This window comes from Capricornis sumatraensis, chromosome 3 (genome assembly GCF_032405125.1).
Source record: "Capricornis sumatraensis isolate serow.1 chromosome 3, serow.2, whole genome shotgun sequence".
Classification (NCBI taxonomy): Eukaryota; Metazoa; Chordata; class Mammalia; order Artiodactyla; family Bovidae; genus Capricornis; species Capricornis sumatraensis.
The window spans coordinates 70,695,746-70,721,223 of NC_091071.1; the positions used below are offsets into that span (position 1 = coordinate 70,695,746).

Here is a 25,478-nt window from a genome sequence, read left to right on the forward strand (position 1 = left end):
AATTTTAGAATTTTAGTAATATGAGACAAAAATCTTCTTAAGAAATATAGTCCAACTTCCTAAACAAGATGTAGCTGTCACCAAATTGCAAGTCTGTGTGGCCAACACACAGTGAGGCCAAACAATACCAAGACATCAGAGTATGGAACAAAGAAAGATTTGTTGCAGGGCCATGCAAGGAGACAGGTGGCTCATGACTTGAAAAACCCTGAACTTCCCCAAAGCTGTCAGCAAAGAGCTTTTGTAGGAAAGGTGAGGGAGGGTCGTGCCATGGTTAGTTGTTTCGAACTTCTTGGTGTCAAGTCACGGTCAGGTCACAGTCTTTCTGTAAATCTCTACAAATGAATGTTATCCTCTGCTCTGACAAGAAAGGGCAAGTCCCCAGGCACAACTCTTCCCCTCTAAGTCCAGGTCCTGACTAAGAGGAGGCAGATCTCAATTGGCAGCTCCCTCAGGGCCGGATCCTGCCCAGCTGTCACCGCTGAGGCAGCCAGGCGCCCAGGATCTAACTGGCCCTGAGACTCCTCAGGCCGCCCAAACGGTGGTGCAGGCTGGGTAGCATGGCCCACAGACTGACCCAGGCAGATGGTCCAATATGTTGCAGAGGCGGGGATGTGGAAGAGGTTCACCGCTGCCTCAACACCCGGACCTGGCCAGTGAGTGGCCCTGCGGAGGCTGCCTGAGCCCCGCGGGGCACAGCCCCCCGCCTGTTCCCTGGGCCCCTCCAGCTCAGCTGCTGGCCCAAGGCCCAGTGAGCTGGAGGGGCCCAGGGAGAAGGCCAGGATCTGCTCATAACTCATTCTCCACTCCCCCCACATGCGGGCTGCATCCCGCACTAACGACACTCATTGACGGTTGGGGGCTTGTGGGCGGGGCCCACTGCACTGCCAGCCAATGGCTGAGTGGGACCTGTTGCCTAACAATAGGGTGCAGAGTAATGGCACACAGCAATAGCTAGTGCTAAGGGCTGCACTCCCCAAGCTCTGTTACGTTATGAACATAATTTTACCTTCTCTTAGAGATTTAGGGTCACTCATAAAAATATCAATAAAGGGTCCAGTCTAGTAGATTTAAGATTCTAAGTGTTCTTTAACTTTACACTAAGTGGATCTAGATAGGCAGTTTTGAATTATTTGGATTCTTATAGTAGTTTTTCTTGGAGGCAATGGCACCCCACTCCAGTACTCTTGCCTGGAAAATCCCATGGACAGAGGAGCCTAGAGGGCTGCAGTCCATGCGGTCACTAAGAGTCAGACACGACTGAGCGACTTCACTTTCACTTTTCACTTTCATGCATTGGAGAAGGAAATGGCAACCCACTCCAGTGTTCTTGCCTGGAGAATCCCAGGGACGGGGGAGCCTGGTGGGCTGCCATCTATGGGGTCGCACAGAGTTGGACACGACTGAAATGACTTAGCAGTAGTTTTTCTGGCTCCTCAATTGTTGACACTCATTTCCCGTTATTATCATTTTACCTATCTATAGTAGTTTCTTCCACATTTAACTATCTGTTGCTTTTTATACCTGACAGCTAAGACAACTTGTGAGAATTACTTTATAAAGTTCATGTAAATGGATTCAGAATGGGGCCCTGAGAGATTTCACATATGAATAATCTAAACTTGCTCTGACACACTTTTTTGAAAATAGGTAAGTATAAATAAATAAAATCAATGGAACATCTTGCGACATCGACTTTGGAACTTCAGATGTTTTTTGGCTTGCTTTGTTCTTCTTACTTTGTGATTCTTGGCCACGTCCTATATTGGTGAGGGTGACCTGTGGTAGATTTCCACCATGGAGACTAGGCTTCAGGTTTGCTTCCTTCTGTCTAGTCTTGGGCATCAGCTTGGTTAGAAATATAACCAGTCACTTGGATAAGCAAATAATTGAAATATCTCCCAGAAAGGCTTGTCAGTTGTTATGACCAGAGACAGAAAGGCCAGACACAGTCAAAAGGTTATGTCACAATGATTTCCTCATTCCTTACAAAGAATTATAAAAGCATGGGGTCTTGCCCCAGCCTTAGCTTTCAACTGGAAGAAGAACCTTTGTCCTCCTAGGTTTGTCTTCAAGTGAGCCAATTCCCCACCGGGAACAAGCAGCTGTCACACACCACACTCCCATCCTGCAGAAATGGCTCCCAAGGGCGCTACTTTCATGGCACCTCTCCCTGCTGCATACCATCCAGCCTCAGAATTTCTCTGTGCCCAGAGAAACCCCTACCCAACCCTTCAGTATCATCCTAGGGAGCATTTTCAATGGGTGAGTGAGTTTCCAATCATTTCATTCCTTAAACAGCAGAAATCTCAACTGTTCCCAGGAGTCTGTGCAGTGGCTCAGAGAAGGGCTCTACTGCCTCCATTCCCCCCAGATATTCAGTCACAAGATAGCCGTTCATCCCTCAGCACTCTCTCCAGTCTATGGGGGATTCCCCAGGGAGGCCGGGACTCCTGTCCCCGGAACCTGCATCTCAAGTTCCCACTCACTGCTCCCTAGAGAGATTGGCTCATGAGCTTCTTTCCAGGCTTTTCTCTCTGGGAAGCTTCAAAAGCTCAAGACAGAGGGCAAAGAAAGGCACTGAAACACTCTGGGTGCTCTGCTGTTTCCCAGTCACAAAACCTGACTGCAAAGCAAATTACCACGTTTTAGCAGCCCCACACCTCACAGACTTAATGCTTGATTTAAATTAATGATCAGCTTGTGTTTCTTTCCTTTCTCTGGAGTAAGAGGAAAAAAATTTATTTTCTTTCAGTAGATTCTGTATTTATAAATATCATTAGAGGTTAAACATTTTCTTAATGACAGGAAAAGTCAAGATTTCCTCTATTCACTCAACCAGGACAGAGTTACTTCTCCTTTCATTATTAAAGAGTTTTCTCCCCTCTCCAAATCCAGCTCAATGCCCTGGATCTCTAGGTATATGGTAGTTACTCAGGAACTATTCATTAAGAGAATGAATGAATGGATGAATGGATAGATGGAAAAGTGTCTTTGTATCATCATCCACCTGAGTGCCTCCCCAGCTGGAGGGAGAACCTTCACACTGCTTCCTGGCAGCTCTTCTTCAGGGACCCACTAATCAAACGGGCCCCCCTTAAGCCTATTTGGCTATCATACAATAGAATTTAATAATGAATACTATTATTTGCTTCTTTGTTTTGCAGAGAGCTGAATGAAAACCTGACCTCCCTGGGCCCAGGTAGAATTTCTCCATGATTGGTTAGACGGTTTTGTGTTTCCAGTACGTTGGCATCCATTTGGTCCTGGAACGGCTGTGCATAGCTGGGGGCCAAACAGGAGTTCAAATGACTCCTCCAGGGCTCTTCTTTGTTATGAGACTGTTGGATTTGTGGTCTTTTTAGAAGCCTTGGCATCTGCTAGCCAGCTGTAGAAGCCATCTTTCCTCAGATGGTCCAGGATGCCACACCCGACTGTGAACTCCACAAAGACAAGATCCTGGGCTACTGACCCCAGAGTGTGGGAGGACAGGGGCTCAGTTCTACAAAACCAGGCCAAGCTTCACTATTACGGCTCAGTGATTGTAACTTCCCTGATCTCCCAGCCCCTCCCGTCCATTTTTCCCTTTCCTGGTTCTGGAGGCAGTTTTCCCCTCTGCACAGATTCCCTAATTAACAATTCTTTCCTTTTTTTCTCTGCTCCAGTTCTATCCACAGCTTCCTACTCACAGCATTAAAAACCACAGATCTGATCCCGCTTCTGATACGGCGTAGCCGAGAGAGCTTTGAGCCAAGAGAAGATGGGTTTGTGGTTACGAGAAGCAGAAGGAGCATCCCTGGGATGAAAAGAGGTCACGCCTGTAACTCACAGAGAAGTCCCCTCACAATAGCTACTGTTGGAATATTAATTACATAGTCTTAAAGTGACTCCCCTGTCACGGAGGAAGTGGGCAGCGCACGTGGGACGCTAAAGCTCCCACGACAAAACCCAAACCCTCAAAGGGCAGGCACGGACGGGGTTCGAACCCGACATCTTTGGTTTACGAGACTGACGCCTTACCACTCGGGAAGATCCCCTGGCAAAGGCAATGGCACCCCACTCCAGTACTCTTGCCTGGAGAATCCCATGGAGGGAGGAGCCTGGTAGGCTACAGTCCATGAGGTCGCAGAGTCGGACACGACTGAGCGAGTTCACTTTCACATTCACTAAAGTGACTCCCCACACACTGCTTATTAGTGCCAAGGGAAAAAAAGACCCAAAAACCACCCAGGATAAAGAAACTGTACAACACCTTGACCAGGTCCAACTTTATATCATCTGTGTGGGGCAGATCACATCGTCATGCAGCTCCAAATACTTGGACAGGACTCACATCACTGGGCAGTAATTGGACTGAGGTCGCATAACCTCAGTCTAACCAGTATGAAATACCTACAAGCATGCATACAATGAGAAACATGCTATCGAAACAAAATGGTGTGGGGTGCTCACTTTGGCAGCAAATACACTAGAATTGAAATAATATGAAAAAAGATCAACACGGCCTCTGCACAAAGATGACACAGAGATACCTGAAGAAAAAAAAAATGTTCATGTGATGGGAAAGTGGGGATTGACATCATGAAAGCCAGATTAAAGGAGGTAAAAGGCAGGACAACAAAGTCCAAGACCTGACTTTGCACTGGATCCTGTATTGGAAGGGGGGATGCTTGGAAAGACACTGATAAGTCACCTAACAAAATTGATATATGGAAGGGAAATCAGATAAATGTACTTTGCCAAGTATTATTGTTATCTTGTAGAACACTGTCATTCTTAGGAAATTCACACTCAGAGATAAAGGGCCATGAAGCTGGTAACTTATTTTCAAACTGTTCAGAAAAAAATATATTATTATAATAGATGTAGACATGTATATTATCTACATGTTATATAAAATTGTTTTCCTTAACCATTATACGTGTATATATGTGTGTTTGCACATACATATGAGCTTCCCTTGTGGCTCAGCTGGTAAAGAATCCACCTACAATGCAGGAGCCCTGGGTTGGGAAGATCCCTTGGAGAAAGGAAAGACTACCCACTCCAGTATTCTCACCTGGAGAATTCCATAGACTGTATAGTCCATGGAGTCTCAAAGAGTTGGATATGACTGAGCGACTTTCACTTTCTTTCATACACATATATATATATGGAATGGGGAGAAACATGCACATAATAAAGCAAGTGGAGTAAAATGATGACAATACAGGTGCTCTTGTATTATTTTTTTATTTTTGCATTTTTTTAATAAGTTTGAAATTATTCCCAAATAAAAAGCTCAAAAATACAGCTGCTGTACTTCTGATTCTTAATATTCTTAGGGTCTGAACCTTCTGAATGAGAAAAAATAGGACATGAGGTAACTCTGTGTGAAGCCATTTAGGCTTATAGAGGCTCCTGAGCTGGGAAGCATTTGAATTTACCTATAATTCTGAAGCAAGTGTTTGATGATGGCTACCACTTTAAAGGACAGGGGGCCACTATCAGGAAAAGCATCAAAATCAACACAGGAAGACACAACCTCATCCCAAGTCCAGTTCAGAAAATAAACAATGCCCTGCTGTCATGATCAACAAAAACACACGTTAATTTTAAATTCCATTTGGGGAGCCAAAAAGCAGAGATGAGCATAGCAGAGACTGAGTGTGGCTTGGGCACCTAGGGGACTACCAGCTGTGATTCCCGAGGCAGGTTCCTCTGCCCTGCGCCCAGTTTTCTTCTCTGTAGAGGAAGAGTCCTCAAAGGCTTGTTACATAGTACAAGCGAGGCAGTACAGGCCAAATGCTAGGCATGTGGAAGCTCAAGTTCAGTCAGAGAGCAGCAACCACAAGGTAGTATTATTATGAGGATGGTTTTCCCCCTTGACTCTGTAACACTGTTAGCTGCAGTTATTAATACAAAGACTCCACTGAGTCAGAGCACAGGGCCAGGGTGGGCAGGGCAGGGGTGGGGGGCATTGCTATGGTCCTAGAGACATGGGTTCTGCAGGGTGGGAAGGGTCCCTCAGCTGGAGAAAGCTCATCAAGAGAGCTCCTAAATCACATGGCATTTGCTCCGAGGGGCTTCCAGGACTAAAGCCACGGTCTGCTCAGGGCTTTGTCCATTGTTTGATGAGGACGTGACCCACACATGCTTTATTTGATCAAAGTGCTGCGCAAGGTAGACACTTTTACCATCAAAACCTAATCTCTCCTCAGAGAAATAACCAATTTCTCCATTTAGGTCAAACTTTTTGGCCTCCAAAAATCCTTCAAAAAGTAAAAAATGCCTTTAAGGAATTGACTTCCCTCTAAGAAATCTGGAAGGTATGAAGAAAGCAGAGTTGGGGTGGGAGAGAGCGCAACACCTCTGTTCTTGCATCCTGGTCATCACCCAGCCTGGCTCTGTCACACCTTTCTGGAGGTGCCTGATAGCCTCTCTGTTACCATTTCAGAGACATCTACCTGAGCCACACGTAGATTCTGATTTGGGCCCTAAATTCTTGGTGCCTGGCCATTGTTTGCCTGTTGGGAGCTGGTTCTCTCTGTGGCTAAAATTCTTTGCCCATTGCCTTCTGTCTAAATTCTGCTCCCAGCACGTGGGACCCTGGGATAGCCCACTGTCGACACAGAGCATCAAGGACAGGAAGCCCTTTCAGCCAGTTCTTTAACTTAATAAAGGAAAGTCTGCTCACACAGCACCTCCAACTCTTTCATGCCCCAGCCATCTACTAACACTGTACTGGGTGCTAGGTCCTGGATTCAACACTACAGTGTGGATGTGAATGAGCCACCATCCCTGCCCAGCAGAGCTTGGCATCCAGCCAGTCAGATGAAAATGATGGCCGAGGCAGGGGAGCACCATGGTTCCAACACCACTTTTTCTCAACCCCACTCCAGTGCAGAATCTGTGAGTAGTAGATTGAAGACAGCATCCAGGCCCCAAACTCCAGACCTACCAAATCAGTCTCCAGGGTAAGGCGTTGAAATCAGCACTTTAATAATGGAATATTAGACACTCCAATTCTGAAGGGTTGATGAAAGGCACAGGTCCATTGGGGATCTATTTGTGTGGAGTTCCAAAAAGGAGCCCACAGGACTGAAGGAGGATCAATAAACTAGCATAGTCTCTGAAAGTTCTTTAAGAAACAAGCAGCCTGGAGATCTGGGAACATAAGAGAGGGTGAGGGGGATTCACCTCACCCCAGCACTGTAACTGCTAGGAGACCCCTGGGCAGAAGTGGCAGGGGCCACCACACACAGGAATGGAGGGGCAGGAGCAGAAGTCAGTGGGCGATCTGGGGCCAGTGGCACCACCCTCCAGCATCAGGAGAGGAAGAAGCGGCCTAGGTCAGTGCTTTGTGTCTGGCATGACAGTACTGTGAGCTGGAGCCCTCTGAACACATCTCAAGGAAACTGCAAGGAGTGGGGAGTCAGGTGAGCTGTCTGCACCGAAGCTGCCAATGTCTCTGCAAGTTGTCTACTCTCACAGAGAGGAACCTTTCTGGGCATTTCTGAAGTGTTAGGCACCAAGGCTGCTACAGGCTTCCTGACGGAGAGTTTGATTGTAGCCTCTTCCCCCAAGGACTCTGTTAAAGGGTCACATGCTATATGGGTCTCAGAAGCACCACTAGTGAGACAAGTCCAGATGCTTAGGTGACTACATATTAGACTCAAGCCAAGCCATCTACACCAGCTTCAACGTTGGCCTCATAGTATACACTTGATTAAAGGATTCTATCCCTACGATATCACGTGGCTACAACTACATCATCCTGGCTCTTGACAGCCAACCTCCAACAATCCCAATTCAATGCTGCTTTCCTTTTTTTTCTAACCTCTGCATTGGCTTATGGAAACCACATTCATTTAATCCATGGAATCCCAGCTCTGCCACCAACTCACTGTGTGACTTTAGGACAGTTACTTACCTTCTTTGAGCTTCAGCTGCTGCTTCTATTAAACTTGGATAACAACATGTGTATCATAGAGTTGCTTAATCAATTTCAGCCCCTTTCCACTTCTCCAGAGTTGTGTGTCATCAGTAATAGACCCACGATTTGCCATTTGAAAAGACACATTTATAATCAGTCATTTTGTTCATATTTTCATATATTGATCTTAGTTTGAACATTTAGTTAATAGAAAAGACACAGCAGGAAATCCTCCAAAGATATTTTTCAATGGGTGGTAGGTTTTAAAGCGACTCTAGGCCTTCTGGAATGGATGGCAGACAATTAGCCTGCCTCTTGCCTGAGAAATCAAAATAATTACTGGTGAGGCTTGCCTAATGGGGTCTTTCATGAACTCCCTCCCTAAATGAGAAATCTTTAAATTCTCACAAAAACTCAATCTCATTTGTGCTGCTGATTCCTAATATTTCTAAATAAATACTTGGCCTCTGGGCTTTTGTAATCAAATAACCCAAATCAAGCCAAGCTGCTCCGCCAGGGGAATAATTTATTTTGTGTGAATCTACTGGAAGAAATGTCTACTATCAGTTTGGAATCACCACAGGCACTCTGAGGCAAGTTTTGTGGACCTGGGCTAAAAAGTGAGTTTACTCCATTTGGGCTGAAATGGCTTGTTGAGATGTTCAAAGAGTAAACACTGACATGTTTCAGAGCCCACAGTGTGCAAGAAGCTGGCTATCCCTCTGATCCCAAGTTGATCATCACACATAGACAGGTTCAGGGTTCTGTGTCTAAGGCAGAGAAGACAAAGTCTATGAAAGCCAGTTACCTGCCCTGCATCAACCTAGAAAGTGAAAGTGAAGTCCCTCAGTCGTGTCCGACTCTTTGCGACCCCATGACTGTAGCCCACCAGACTCCTCCATCCATGGAATTTTCTAGGCAAGAGTACTGGCATGGGTTACCATTTCCTTCTCCAGGTTCACCAACCTAGAAAGGAGGCCAAAGAGCCTCAGAAGGTAGAGGAGTTGGAAGTGTGGGGCACCTCAGCAATAACAGGGTCATCAACCAGCTGGAGGTGATCTGAAGACAGAAGAACCTGACATAGAGATACGTAGAAATGCTGAGGGGGAGAGGGAGATGCAAGTCAGAGCTTGGCAGAAGTCTGGAGAGGACCCCAAAAGTGCCCCAGAGCTGAGATGTGACCTACACGACTGGCTGGAGGGCCCAACTCCAGGAGACTCTCCAGTGACCTTGGCAGGGATAGCAAAGTCTGCTATCCTCTGGTTCCACCCTTCATAGTTCTTCCCCATCAAGGATTCTTACACAACAACTCTTGAAATACGAGGTCAGAGTGGAACTTGGGAATTCTGGGCAGCTTCAGATTCTTTTTATAATATTAAACTACTTAGATGACCCCAAGCTCTTCCTCTGTTATATTTTTACCAGCTTCCTTGGTTCTTTTCAGAAACTTCAAGTAGGATGGTGGTCCACCCATAGCTGTTTGGGATATTCTGGATCCTCAATCTATCCTCTGGATGGAAAACATCCTTCTTTTTGGTTTAATAAAGGTATCGTCCCATTTTTAAAAAAAAAGAAAAAAATTGGTCGATTTCAGGAAGATAAAGAGGGACAGAATGGTTTCAAGACATAGGTTTTCACTGTAATGCAAGTGGTTGGCAAAAGGGTCCAGTAAACCCCAGTTTCTTTCCCTCTCTTCTACTCCTTCCTTGGTCTAGAATAACCTGACCAAAATCATCTTTAAATTCTTTAGCATCTCCATTCTCCAGTTTCACTCTTAGCACATATATCTCCCCTCCAGGAAATAAGCTTGGACAAGGACCTCAGTCACCAGTGTAAGATTATATGTCATTAAAGGTCTGCCTCTAGATAGAGACAGGAAGACTCTCATCCCCCAAGTACCATGGTTCTCCAACTATGGTATGCATATGGACCACTTGGGAAACTTGTTAAAAAATGCATCTTCCAAGGCCCTTCTTTCAGGTTCAATAGGTCTTGGGTGGGTCTCAGGAATATGTATCTTTTAAATTCTAGTATTAAATCACTCTGGATAATTCTGATTCAGGTATAAAGCAGACATGTTTGAAAGTCTGTTTTAAGGCTACGTCAGCATAATGTCAGTGAACTTAGAGAACGGGTACCAACTACTAAGAGAGTAAAGGATCATTTCCCTCCACTTCTCTGGACCAAAAAGCAGTGATTCCCAGGATCTAGACCCTCAAGAGTCTACCTGGTCCAATCCTCCCTCTCCAAGACGGCCCTCTGTGACCTCTGTTACCCACAACAGCTGTTGTCTCCCTTTAAGGATCACAAAAGAGCAAGATTCCACAGCCTCCCAGGCAAAGATATTCCAGTGCTTAATCGCCCTTCAGTTCAGTTCTTTACATTTAATCAATTCCGTCATTGCAAGACTCATCAACTCTTGCTCTATTCTCTGTGGAGAACAAGTTTGTGTACAACTTCCAACCCTTCATTGAATCACAGAGTTTTGAAGCCCAAGAAACTGCAGACATTATCTGGCACCATCCTTTTATGCTACCTATGAGAATGCTTGTTCAAAAACATGCATATATTCAATGGGTTTTAGTTTCCAGTCCCTCAAACATTGAAAGGAAGTAGATAGCATTACTAGCCCCCAATACTCTGCATTTTCTATCCTATTATATTGCCTTAATTTGGGGATAGAAGCATCCTCTTTGCCTTTTCTGTTTCTGAATACACATAAACTCCTTCATTATTTTTCAAAAAAATGTATTTTCCACTCTTGTGATTTTAGCCATTTGTTTTCAGATTTTTCTTTGTTGCATGTAGGGTTACCTGATATAGCAAATAAAACAGGATAACTAGTTAAATTTGAATTTCAGATAAATAACTAATTGTTGTTGTTCAGTCACTCAGTCATGTCTGATTCTGTGACCCCATGGATCGCAGCACACCAGGCTTCCCTGTCCTTCACCATCTCCCGGAGCTTGCTCAAACTCATGTCCATTGGGTCAGTGATGCCATCTAACAATCTTGTCCTCTGTTGTCCCCTTCTCCTCCTGCCTTCAATCTTTCCCAGCTTTAAAATCACTTGAGCGCTAAACAACTAATAATTTTTAGTAAACATACTCCATGCACTACTTGAGATATGTTTACACTAAAAAGGTTGTTTATCTAAAATTCAGTTTTTACAGAGATTCTGGTATCTGGCAACTCTCATTCAAACATCCTAGACATATATTAATTAAAACCAGACACAGAACTCTTCCTATCTTTAGCAATTCACCATAGTCACTAAGGACATTCCCACCTCCTGGTGTTTCCATTTAAAGTTCCCCTGCTAGAGTGGCAGTGATGGTTTAGTCGCTAAATTGTATCCAATTTCTGTGACCCCATGGCCTGTGTAGCCTGCCAGACTCCTCTGTCCATGGGATTCTCCAGGCAAGAATACTGGAATGGGTTGCCATTTCCTTCTCCAGCCTGCTAGAGTGTTCTTTTCCAAATATCTGTGTGGTTTGATCCCCCACTTCAGAACACTGTTCCAATTTCTACTTATCAAAGAAGTGTGTTATCTGGCCATCTTACAGAAACCTCAGCATCACTTTTCAACCTTCTTTTGATTGACTTTTATCCCCTGACAAAGTATATGTTTATACTTTGTTAAATACATCTACTTACATAGATTTCATCTTCTCCCTTAAAGTAGAATATGAACTCCATGATAGCAGGCACTTGGTTTTATTCACTGCTATACCCTTAACACTTCCAGTACTCTTGCCTGGAAAACCCCATGGACGGAGGAGCCTGGTAGGCTGCCGTCCATGGAGTCGCGAAGAGTCAGACACGACTGAGCGACTTCACTTTCACTTTTCACTTTCATGCACTGGAGAAGGAAATGGCAACCCACTCCAGTGTTCTTGCCTGGAGAATCCCAGGGGAAGCCTGGTGGGCTGCTGTCTATGGGGTCGCACAGAGTCGGACACAACTGAAGCTACTTAGCAGCATACTCTTAAGAGGTTTCCTTGGTGGCTCAGACAGTAAAGAATCTGCTTGCAATGCATGAGACCTGGGTTTGATCCTTGGGTCAGGAAGACCCCTGGAGAAAGGAATGGCTACCCGCTCCATGATTCTTGGCTGGAGAACTCTATGGGGAGAGAAGTCTTCACTCTACAGTCCATGGGTTGTAAAGAATCAGACATGGGTGAGTGACTCACACACACACACACACACACACACACACATACTCTTAACAGGTAGAACAGTGCCTCACACACAAAAGGTCTATATATTAGCTATTCAATGCTGCATTTAAAAGTGCCCCAAAGTTTACTGGCTTAAACAATAATCATTTATTATCTCTTACTGTTCCTGATGTCAGGAACTCGGGAGTTGCTTGGCTAAGTGGTTCAGGCCAAGAGTCTCCGTGAAGTTATGATCAGATGTTGGCTAAAGCTAAAGATATCTGAAGACTTGTTTGGGGCTAGTGAATCCACTGCCAATGTGGCTCATTCATGTAGCTGGAAGATCATGCTGGCTCTTGGCAGGAGGGTTCAATTCCTACCCATGCCAGCCGCTTCACAGGGTGGGGAGGTTGTCACACACTTCCTTCATATTCTATTGGTCACATAGGTCAAAACTGATTCAACATAGGAAGAGACCTATATTTGTTTTCTACTGCTGCATAACAGATTACCACAAAAGTAGCAGCTTCAAATCACATGAATCTGTTATCTCACAGTTTTATAAGTCTTAGAGTCTCACAAGATTGAAAACAGAAACATATATGCACAAAGAGAAAATAAATTCTAAAATTACAGACACAAATCTACACATAATAATTAAATATAAATGGTCTGAATATGCCAGTTAAAAGATATGGTATCCAAATGAATTTTTTTAATGCTGCAACTATATGCTGTACCAAAGAAAGTAACTTCAAAGTAAAAGGATGAAACAAGATCTACCATGAACACATTTTCAAAAAAGAAAAAAAGAACTGAGTGGTTATATTAATTGTAGACAAGATAAACTTCAGAACAAATAAAATGACCAGGCACAAAGAGGTACATTGTGTAATGATACAATGATCATTTCACCAAGAAGACAATTCTAAGCGTGTATGCACCAGGCAATAGAGCGTCAAACATGAAGCAAAACTTAAAAGAACTGAAAAAAGAAATGTATGAATCCACAATTATAGCTGCAGACTTGACCATCCTCAGTTATTGACTGAAGTAGTACACAGAAAATCAACAAGATTATGGAACTGCTGATTTGAACAATCACCATTGGTGATTGAACAGCACCACTGGCCACTGGCATCTAACTAACGTTCATAGAATTCTCCCACCACAAAAGCAGAATGTGTAGCTTTTTCAAGTACATACAGATAATTTACCTGATAGACCATATACTGGGTCATAAAAGAAATCTTAACAAATTTAAAAGAATTGATACAATATGTGCTGTTTGACAATAATGTCATTAAACCAGAAGTCAATAACAGAAAGAAAAACCAGGAAAATCTCCAAACATTAAATATTTACATTAGAAAAAAACTCTAGTCAATAATCTAAGCTTCCACTTTAATAAACTAGAAAAAGAGGAAAAAATAAGCCAAAAGAAACAGAAGGAAGAAAATAATAAAAAATAGAAATTAATAAAATGGAAAGCAGGAAAAGAATAGGGGGAAAAATCACAAAACCAAAAGCTAGTTCTTTGAAAATAACAATAAAATTTCTGCACATCTTGAAAGACTGAAAAAAGGATAAAAGACACAAATTCTAAATATCAGGAATGAGGGTATATCACTATAGAGTCAATTATGCATGGATAGGATAATGAGTGAATACTATGAAAATCTCAGTGCTCAAAAATTTTAAAAATTAGATAAAATGAACCAATTAAAAAAAAACTATCAAACCTCACCCCAAATGAAATAAATAACCTATGTAATCTTAAAACAAATAAATTCAATCAATGGTTTAAATGTTCTGAAAAAAGATATTTCCCAGGCCCAGACTGTTTCACTGGTAAATTCCACCAAATACTGAAAGAATAAATAGCACAAACGCTACACAATGTTGTTCCAGGAAACAGAAGAGGAAGGAATACTTTCCAACTTACTTTATGACACTAGAACTACCTGATACCAAAACCCAACAACAGTACAAGAGGAGTACAGACTAACACATCTCATAAACATACATGCAAAATCTTCAGTGAAATATTAGATAATCAAATTCAGCAATATAAAAAAAAATAATGTTAATACACCATCACCAAATGGGATTTATCCTAGAAATACAAGACTGGCATTAATAGTCAAAAATCAATCACTGTAATCCACTCTATCAACATTCATAAACCAGTACCAATTGAGGCAGAAAAGGAATGTAACAAAATTCTACATTATTCACGATTAAAACTTTTAGCAGACCAGAAAGAGAAAGGAACTTCTAAAGGATCTCTACAAAGTAGACCTCTCCCTAACATCATACCTAGTGGTGAAGGCTGAATTCTTTCCCCTTAGATCAAGAACAAGGGAAGGTTAAGGATGTCTGCTCTTATCATTCCTCTTTTTAATATAAATTTATTTTAATTGGAGGCTAATTACTTTACAATATTGTAGTGGTTTTGCCATACATTGACATGAATCAGCCATGGGTGTACATGTGTTTCCCATCCTGAACAGCCCTCCCACCTCCCTCCTCATCCCATCCCTCTGGGTCATCCCAGTGCACCAGCCCTTAGCACCCTGTATCATGCATCAAACCTAGACTGGCGATTTGTTTCACATATGATATTATACATGTTTTAATGCCATTCTCCCAAATCATCCCACCCTCACCCTCTCCCACAGAATCCAAAAGGCTGTTCTATACATCTGTGTCTCTTTTGCTGTCTCACATGTAGGGTCATTGTTACCATCTTTCTAAATTCCACATATATATTCATTATTATACTGTATTGGTGTTTTTCTTTCTGGCTTACTTCACTCTGTATAATAGGCTGCAGTTTCATCCACCTCATTAGAACTGATTCAAATGTATTCTTTTTAATGGCTCTGTAATACTCCATTGTGTATATGTACCACAGCTTTCTTATCCATTTGTCTGCTGATGGACATCTAGGTTGCTTCCATGTCCTGGCTATTATAAACAGTGTTGCGATGAACATTGGGGTACATGTGTCTCTATCAATTCTGGTTTTCTCAGTGTGTATTCCCAGCAGTGGGATTGCTGGGTCATATGGCAGTTCTATTTCCAGTTTTTTAAGGAATCTCCACACTGTTCTCCATAGTGGCTGTACTAGTTTGCATTCCCACCAACAATGTAAGAGGGTTCCCTTTTCTCCACACCCTCTCCAGCATTTATTGCTTGTAGACTTTTGGATCGCAGCCATTCTGACTGGCGTGAAATGGTACCTCATTGTGGTCCTGATTTGCATTTCTCTGATAATGAGTATGTTGAGCATCTTTTCATGTGTTTGTTAGCCATCTGTATGTCTTCTTTGGATAAATGTTTATTTAGTTCTTTGGCCCATGTTTTGATTGGGTCGTTTATTTTTCTGGAATTGAGCTGCATAAGTTGCTTGTATATTTTTGAGATTAGTTGATTAGTTGCTTCATTTGCTATTATTTTCTCCCATTCTGAAGGCTGTCTTTTCACCTTGTTTATAGTTTCCTTTGTTGTGCAGAAGTTTTTAATTTTAATTAGGTCCCATTTATTTTTGCTTTTATTTCCAATATACTGGGAGGTGGGTCATAGAGGATCCTGCTGTGATGTATGTTGGAGAGTGTTTTGCCTATGTTCTCCTCTAGCAGTTTTATAGTTTCTGGTCTTACATTTAGATCTTTAATCCTTTTTGAGTTTGTTTTTGTGTATGGTGTTAGAAAGTGTTCTAGTTTCATTCTTTTACAAGTGGTTGACCAGTTTTCCAAGCACCACTTGTTAAAGAGATTGTCTTTTCTCTATACTCTTGTCTCATTTGTCAAAGATAAGGTGTCCATAGGTGCATGGATTTATCTCTGGGCTTTCTATTTGTTCCATTGGTCTATATTCCTGTCTTTGTGCCAGTACCATACTGTCTTGATGACTGTGGCTTTGTAGTAGAGCCTGAAGTCAGGCAGGTTGATTCCTCCAGTTCCATTCTTCTTTCTCAAGATTGCTTTGGCTATTCGAGGTTTTTTGTATTTTCATACAAATTGTGAAATTATTTGTTCTAGCTCTGTGAAAAATACCATTGGTAGCTTGATAGGGATTGCATTGAATCTATAGATTGCTTTGGGTATTGTACTCATTTTCACAATATTGATTCTTCTGATCCATGAACATGGTATATTTCTCCATCTATTAGTGTCCTCTTTGATTTCTTTCATCAGTGTTTTATAGTTTTCTATATATAGGTCTTTAGTTTCTTTAGGTAGATATATTCCTACGTATTTTATTCTTTTCGTTGCAATGGTGAATGGAATTGTTTCCTTAATTTCTTTTTCTGCTTTCTCATTATTAGTGTATAGGAATGCAAGGGATTTCTGTGTGTTGATTTTATATCCTGCAACTTTACTATATTCATTTATTAGCTCTAGTAATTTTCTGGTGGAGTCTTTAGGGTTTTCTATGTAGAGGATCATGTCATCTGCAAACAGTGAGAGTTTTACTTCTTCTTTTCCAATATGGATTCCTTTTATTCCTTTTTCTGCTCTGATTGCTGTGGCCATAACTTCCAAAACTATGTAGAATAGTAGTGGTGAGAGTGGGCACCCTTGTCTTGTTCCTGACTTTAGGGGAAATGCTTTCAATTTTTCACCATTGAGGATAATGTTTGCTGTGGGTTTGTCATATATAGCTTTTATTATGTTGAGGTATGTTCCTTCTATTCCTGCTTTCTGGACCGTTTTTATCATAAATGGATGTTGAATTTTGTCAAAAGCTTTCTCTGCATCTATGAGATAATCATATGATCTTTATTTTTCAATTTGTTAATGTGGTGTATTACATTGATTGATTTGTGGATATTGAAGAATCCTTGCATCCCTGGGATAAAGCCCACTTGGTCGTGATGTATGATCTTTTTAATATGTTCTTGGATTCTGTTTGCTAGAATTTTGTTAAGGATTTTTGCGTCTATGTTCATCAGTGATATTGGCCTGTAATTTCTTTTTTTGCAGCATCTTTGTCAGGTTTTGGTATTAGGGTGATGGTGGCCCCATAGAATAAGTTTGGAAGTTTACCTTCCTCTGCAATTTCTGGAAGAGTTTGAGTAGGATAGGTGTTAGCTCTTCTAGAAATTTTTGGTAGAATTCAGCTGTGAAGCCGTCTGGACCTGGGCATTTGTTTGCTAGAAGATTTCTGATTACAGTTTCAATTTCCGTGCTTGCGATGGATCTGTTTAGATTTTCTATTTCTTCCTGGTTCAGTTTTGGAAAGTTGTACTTTCCTAAGAATTTGTCCATTTCTTCCAAGTTGTCCATTCTATTGGCATATAGTTGCTGATAGTAGTCTCTTATGATCCTTTGTATTTCTGTGTTGTCTGTTGTGATCTCTCCATTTTCATTTCTAATTTTATTGATTTGATTTTTCTCCCTTTGTCTCTTGATGAGTCTGGCTAATGGTTTGTCAATTTTATTTATCTTCTCAAAGAACCAGCCTTTGGCTTTGTTGATTTTTGCTATGGTCTCTTTTGTTTCTTTTGCATTTATTTCTGCCCTAATTTTTAAGATTTATTTCCTTCTACTAACTCTGGGGTTCTTCATTTCTTCCTTCTCTAGTTGCTTTAGGTGTAGAGTTAGGTTATTTATTTGACTTTTTTCTTGTTTCCTGTGGTATGCCTGTATTGCTATGAACTTTCCCCTTAGCACTGCTTTTACAGTGTCCCACAGGTTTTGGGTTGTTGTGTTTTCATTTTCATTAATTTCTATGCATATTTTGATTTCTTCTGTGATTTGCTGGTTATTCAGAAGCGTGTTGTTCAGCCTCCATATGTTGGAATTTTTAATAGTTTTTCTCCCATAATTGAGATCTAATCTTACTGCACTGTGCTCAGAAAAGATGCTTGGAATGATTTCATTTTTTTTGAATTTACTAAGGCTAGATTTATGGCCCAGAATGTGATCTATCCTGGAGAAGGTTCGGTGTGCACTTGAGAAAAAGGTGAAATTCATTGTTTTGGGGTGAAATGTCCTATAGATATCAATTAGGTCTAACTAGTCTATTGTATCATTTGAAGTTTGTGTTTCCTTGTTAATTTTCTGTTTAGTTGATCTATCCATAGGTGTGAGTGGGGTATTAAAGTCTCCCACTATTATTGGGTTATTGTTAATTTCCCCTTTCATACTTGTTAGCATTTGTCTTACATATTGCAGTGCTCCTATGTCGGGTGCATGTATATTTATAATTGTTATATCTTCTTCTTGGATTGATCCTTTGATCGTTATGTAGTATCCTTCTTTGTCTCTTTTCACAGCCTTTGTTTTAAAGTTTATTTTATCTGATATGAGTATTGCTACTCCTGCTTTCTTTTGGTCTCTATTTGCATGGACTATCTTTTTCCAGCCCTTCATTTTCAGTCTGTATGTGTCCCTTGTTTCACGGTGGGTCTGTTGTAGACAACATATATAGGGGTCTTGTTTTTGTATCCATTCAGCCAGTCTTTGTCTTTTGGTTGGGGCATTCAACCCATTTGCATTTAAGGTAATTATTGATAAGTATGAAGAAGGCTGAGCGCCGAAGAATTGATGCTTTTGAACTGTGGTGTTGGAGAAGACTCTTGAGAGTCCCTTGGACTGCAAGGAGATCCAACCAGTCCATTCTGAAGATCAGCCCTGAGATTTCTTTGGAAGGAATGATGCTAAAGCTAAAACTCCAGTACTTTGGCCACCTCATGCAAAGAGTTGACTCATTGGAAAAGACTGTGATGCTGGGAGGGATTGGGGGCAGGAGGAGATGGGGATGACAGAGGATGAGATGGCTGGATGGCATCACTGACTCGATGGACGTGAGTCTGAGTGAACTCCGGGAGTTGGTGATGGACAGGGAGGCCTGGCGTGCTGCGATTCATGGGGTCGCAAAGAGTCGGACACGACTGAGTGACTGAACTGAACTGAACTGATGATCCCGTTGCCATTTACTTTATTGTTTTGGGTTCGAGTTTATACACCCTTTCTGTGTTTCCTGTCTAGAGAAGATCCTTTAGCATTTGTTGGAGAGCTGCTTTGGTGGTGCTGAATTCTCTCAGCTTTTGCTTGTCTGTAAAGCTTTTGATTTCTCCTTCATATTTGAATGAGATCCTTGCTGGATGCAGTAATCTGGGCTGTAGGTTATTTTCGTTCATCACTTTAAGTATGTCCTGCCATTCCCTCCTGCCCGAAGAGTTCTATTGAAAGATCAGCTGTTATCCTTATGGGAATCCCCTTGTGTGTTATTTGTTGTTTTTCCCTTGCTGCTTTTAATATTTGTTCTTTGTGTTTGATCTATGTTAATTTGATTAACATGTGTCTTGAGGTGTTTTGCCTTGGGTTTATCCTGTTTGGGACTCTCTGGGTTTCTTGGACTTGGGTGATTATTTCCTTCCCCATTTTAGGGAAGTTTTCAACTATTATCTCCTCAAGTATTTTCTCATGGTCTTTTTTTTTTTTGTCTTCTTCTTCTGGGACTCCTGTGATTCAAATGTTGGGGTGTTTAACATTGTCCCAGAGATCTCTGAGGTTGTCTTCATTTCTTTTGTTTTTCTTTTTTCCTCTCTGTTTCATTTATTTCTACCATTCTATCTTCTATCTCACTTATCCTATCTTCTGCCTCTGTTATTCTACTCTGGTTCTCTCCAGAGTGTTTTTGATCTCATTTATTGCATTATTCATTACATATTGACTCTTTTTTATTTCTTCTAGGTCCTTGGTAAACCTTTCTTGCATCTTCTCAATCCTTGTCTCCAGGCCATTTATCTATAATTCCATTTTGTTTTCAAGATTTTGGATCATTTTCACTATCATTATTCAGAATTCTTTATCAGGTAGATTCCCTATATCTTCCTCTTTTGTTTGGTTTGGTGGGCATGTATCCTGTTCCTTTACCTGCTGGATATTTCTCTGCCTTTTCATCTTGTTTATATTGCTGTGTTTGGGGTGGCCTTTCCATATTCTGGCATTTTGTGGTTCCTCTTTATTGTGGAGGTTCCTCGCTATGGGTGGGGTTGGACGGGTGGCTTGTCAAGTTTTCCTGGTTAGGGAAGCTTGTGTCAGTGTTCTAGTGGGTGGAGCTGTATTTCTTCTCTCTGGAGTGCAATGAAGTGTCCAGTAATGAGTTTTGACTCATTATTCAATGGTGTGACTTTGGGCAGCCTGTATATTGAAGCTCAGGGCTGTGTTCCTGTGTTGCTGCAGAATTTGCATGGTATGTCTTGTTCGGGAACTTGTTTGCCCTTGGGTGGTGCTTGGTTTCAGTGTAGGTATGGTGGTGTTTGATGAGCTCCTATCGATTAATGTTCCCTGGAGTCAGGAGTTCTCTAGTGTTCTCAGGATTTGGACTTAAGCCTCCTGCCTCTGGTTTTCAGTCTTAGTCTTATTCTTACAGTAGCCTCAAGACTTCTCCATCTATAGAGTACCAAAGATAAAACATTTAGGTTAAAGATGAAAAGCTTTTCCACAGTGAGGGACACCTGGAGAGGTACACAGAGTTACGTGGAGAAGAGAAGTGGGAGGAGGGAGATAGAGGTGACCATGAGGAGAAGAGGGTGAATCAAAAGAGGAGAAAGCAAGCTAGCCAGTAATCACTTCCCTATGTGCTCTCCACAGTCTGGATCCCTCAGAGATGTTCACTGTGTTACATAGAGAAGAGAAGAGGGAGGAAGGAGATAGAGGTGGCCAGGAAGATAAAGGGGGGAATCAAAAGGAGAGAGACAGATCTAGCCAATAATCAGTTTCCTAAGTGTTCTCCACAGTCTGGAACACACAAAGAGATTCACAGAGTTGGGTAGAGAAGAGAAGGGAGACGAAGGAGATAGAGGCGACCTGGTGGAGAAAAAGGAGTGTCCAAAGTGGGAGAGAGCAGTCAAGCCAGTAATCTTGCTCCCAAGTAAAAATGGGTACAGAAGATTGGGTTCTTAAAGGTACAAAATTGATAACAAATACCAAAAAGCAAAGATTAAAAATCTACAGTACAGGTTGGATTCTCAAAAATACAATATTAAAGAAAAAAACAAAGTCACAAAACTTATAATATATATATATATATATATATATATGAAGTTTGCTTTAAAAAATAGGGTGTTTTATTTGCAAAGTAATGGTAGGTTATAAAAATGAAAATTAAAGAAGTAATAGAGGACTTAAAATTTTTTGTTTAAATTTTAAAAATGATAATAGTAAAAATATATCTAGGACTTTCTCTGGTGTTGTAGACAGTGTGGGGTTGGTTCATTTTCAAATAGTTCCTTGATCTGGCTTGTACTTCTCAAGATCTATAGGCCCCTTCTTATGTAGTCCGTGCTAACTACAGGGTTTTAATCTATTGCAACTGTCACTTCCAAGGCGGTTCCCTCTGTTTTAGCTTCTTCTGTGTGCCGGTCTCTTCAGTGTCTAATTTCCGCCCTGACACAAGGGGGCGGTGGTGGTCACATTTTTAGGCTTGCTTGTTCAGTCCTGCTGTGGGGAGGGAGGAACACTGCAAACAAATATCACTAGCACGTGCTCGCAGTGTCTCGGCCACACTGGGTTTGCCCCCACTCATGGTGTGTGTGCTTTCCCTGTCTACACTGCTTAGGCTCTAGGCTTCTCTGCCAGGACATGTCTGAGGCGGGCTCTGAGTTGTATGCACTACCCATGTCTAAGCCACTCAAGTTCAGGTTCTTGGATACTCCACAGAGGCGCAGATTGGTTGGGCCTGCATTTTGTGCCCTTCCCAGGTGCTTGGCGAGCACAGTCGCTCCCAGGTGGGGGCTGTGACTTATCGCCTCCCCCGTCCCTGCTGCTTGGTTTTCTGGGTGTACTACCGGCACGCCTTTTCTGGTGTGCCGCGTCTCTTCTGGGAGCTGATCTCTGGCTGCGACCCTCCCGGAGGATGTCAACCATCCAGAATCCGAAGAAGTCTTGGTTAGCAACGAAGCCTGCTTGCAGTTTGGTAGAGGATGCCTCTCTGGGGCTGTGATTGCCTGCTTCCGGCTCTGGCTACCCTCGCCTGCCTGTCTCTGGTAGGGGATGGGCTGGTCCACAGCTGGCTAAATCTGCTCAGTCCTTTGTTCTGTGAGCAGGCCTGGCAGTGTCTTAGGTTAGGGCTTTTCACGGGATAGCTATCCCACAGTCTGGGTTGCTATCTCAAGTTAGTTCCCTCAGATTGCCCTCAGGGCATTCAGGCCTGGTCCTTACCCTATGCAATGCAGCCCGCGCTTCCCTGTCCAGCCCTGGCTTGCTAGTGGCAGATGCAAGCATCTTCACTGCTTCTCCGCTGGGAGTTGCCATTAGGCACATAATCTGTGGGTTTTAATTATTTATTTTTCCTCCCGGTTATGTTGCCCTCTGAGGTTCCAAGGCTCACCACAGACTCGCCAGTGAGAGTGTTTCCTGGTGTTTGGAAACCTCTCTCTTTTTCAAGACTCCCTTCCCTGGACAGATCTCCATCCCTATCTCTTTTGTCTCTCTTTTCATCTTTTATATTTTTTCCTACCTCCTTTCGAAGACAATGGGCTGCCTTTCTGGGTGCCTGATGTCCTCTGCCAGCATTCAGAAGTTGTTTGTGGAATTTACTCAGCGTTCAAATGTTCTTTCAATGAGTTTGTGGGAGAGAAAGTGGTCTCCCCATCCTATTCCTCCGCCATCTCAGAACCGTCCCCTTACCATTCCTGTTCAATATCACACTTGACATTGTAGCTACTCCAATGAGGCTATAAAAAGTAATAAAAGGCTTACAAGTCAGAAAGGAAGAAAATGTCCCCATTCACAGACATTATGATTGTCCTTATGGAAGAATCTGAGAAAGCTACAAAAAGCTCCTAGAACTAAATTGAGTCTGACAGGTCACAAGACCAACACACACACAACAATTAAACTTCTATATATTAGCAATGAACAACTGGAAACTAATTAAAAAAAATACTACTTACAAAATAAAATCTCAAGTACAAATATAATATTCAGTCTTAGATTGTTTTTCAAACTCCTACTATACAAAGGCATTTAAAAGTTTTAAAATTCCAAAACAGACAAACCTAAGCCATGGTGTTAGAAGACAGCAGGTTCGGGGGGAGAAAGGATGTAACATCTGGGGCAGGACCTAGGGGGATTTTTGGTTTCTAAGGTATTATTCCATTTCTTGACTTGGATGATGATATACCTACTTTGTGATAATTCACTAAAATAAACAACTACAAATTGTGTACACTGAATGTACACTCAACATCAATTTTTAATAGTAATGATAAACATAAAGAAAAAATACAGAGGACTATCATTTGTTGAGACATTTGTAAAACTGCATTTTGAAACTACAGTTTGCCTCTGGCATTAACCAGGAATGATCTGAGAAATATGTTGATTTAACTTAACCTTACCTAATTTACAAAGATCATTATATCTCCATAAAATCTTTTTGCTTCATAAAATTTTCCTCACCCTCACCCCTATTTCCCTCACCTTATTACCCATCAATGACATCAACTATCACTAATCATTTCACAATGTATACCTATATCAAAATATCACATTGTACACCATAAATATATACATAATTATTATTATATGTCAATCATGCCTGAATAAAGCTGGAAAAGTTGTATATTTTAAAGTGTATACATTTTTAAATTGTACAAATGATTGTATCATAAATATTATTTTTTTACCCAACACCATGGTTTTGAACAATCCTCTCCCTAACTGTGTACACTTATAATTATTTCTGGCTGCTACAGAGGTTTCTCAATTTGTATCTACTACTTCTGTGATGGATAACAACAAAAAATACCACACTGAAAACCTTATACCTATGTCCTATGCAAAATGATTCTCCGTAATAAACATCCAGGGTTGGTATAGTTGGGTTATAAATTATGCATACTGCTCTTTGCTAGGCTTCCCTGATGGCTCTGTGATAAAGAATACTGCTGCAAATGCAGGAGATGTAGGTTCCATTCCTGGTTTGGGAAGATCCCCTGGAGAAGGAAAAGGAAACCTGGTCCACGATCTTTGCCTGGGAACTCCCATGGACAGAGGAGCCTGATGGGCTACAGTCCCTCTAGTCGCAAAAGCGAAGGATACGACTTATTGACTAAATAACAAGGTACTGCCAGAACACCAGTCTAGAAAAAGTATCTCATCATGCTTTTAGTTTGTAGTTACTTGATTGTCAGTGAGGTTATTTCTTGCATAGAGGTATTACTCATCTAGGCCAACTGGTTTTGTGAATTGCCTATTCATATTTTTTCCCATTTTCCTATTAGGCTTCTAAGTACCTTCAAATGATTTAAATAAGTCCTCCCCAAAGCACAAAGTAAACAGTTGATAATTTTGACATTAAAATTAAGCATTTCTCTTCCATGAATAACACTATGGGCAGAATTCAAAGGAAACGAACAGATAACCAAATATAGGAAAATATTTGCAGCATCTAAAACATCAAGAGTGTCTCCATTCTAACTTTATTTAATCCTCCCAATGAGACCAGAAGTCCGCGCCCTTAAAACACTCATTTTATAGACTAGAAAACTGAGACCAGAGACTCTGTATGACTCACCCATGATGAAATAGCTAATTAGAAGATTCTTCCATTCAAAAATCTATCCTCTGGGACTTCTGGTTTCCGCTTCCACAATTAAGGAGCTTGAAGCAGCCACTCAGTCCTAAGAAGTAAAAAAGCTAACAGACTGAAAAACCAACTCTCTTGGATCCATAAGAGAGGGGAGGACGGACATAAAGCAAACTGCTGTCTCCAAGACTGAAGAGAGGAGCAAAGACCGAGAGCTGCAGTTTACTGAGGCTGAGACTCACCAGTGGAAACAGCCGCCAGTGCAGGAGCAGGAAAACCTGAATGCAATCAACAAGTGCTGGAGGCTCAGCGTGCACCGCAACGCTGAGAGCGGAAACTCCAATGGGACCTTGTTATGGGGGCCCGCAATACTGTGAGACTTAAGTTTGACCTGGCTCCCACCAGAACTACAGGAGAAAAATCCCTCATACGGTTGGCAGGGGGGAGGAAGGGAAACTGTTTTGAAATGTGCCAGAGTACCCTAGCCTGTTTAACAAGTCCTTTGTGTGCTGCTTAGGTGCTCAGTCCTCTCCGAATCTTTGTGACTCTTTGGGTTGTAGCCCGCTAGGTTCCTCAGTCCATGGGATTCTCCAGGCAAGAATACTGGAGCAGGTTGTCATTTCCTCCGCCAATGTATCTTCCTCACTCAGGGATCGAACCCGCGTCTCCTGTGTCTCCTGCATTGCAGGCGGTTCTTTACCTCCGGAGTCATTGGGAAAGCCCCAGCAAGTGAGACTAGTTACCAGAGCCTCATCTGCTGGGGGTATTTTCAGAGTCTAAGACCAGCGGAAGGGAAATACCCAACTCAAGCCAGCTCTATGCCATCATGTCCTACCTCAGGGGGAGGCAAA

The 25,478-nt window shown here is 41.9% G+C and overlaps 1 non-coding gene across 1 annotated transcript; it reads left to right on the top strand.

The window, feature by feature from the left end:
- Positions 1–4,444: 4,444 nt before the first annotated feature.
- LOC138077274 (U6 spliceosomal RNA) lies at positions 4,445–4,552 on the top strand. Its single transcript, XR_011144732.1, has one exon. It is a non-coding gene; the product is annotated as a U6 spliceosomal RNA (small nuclear RNA).
- The last annotated feature ends 20,926 nt before the right edge of the window (positions 4,553–25,478 follow it).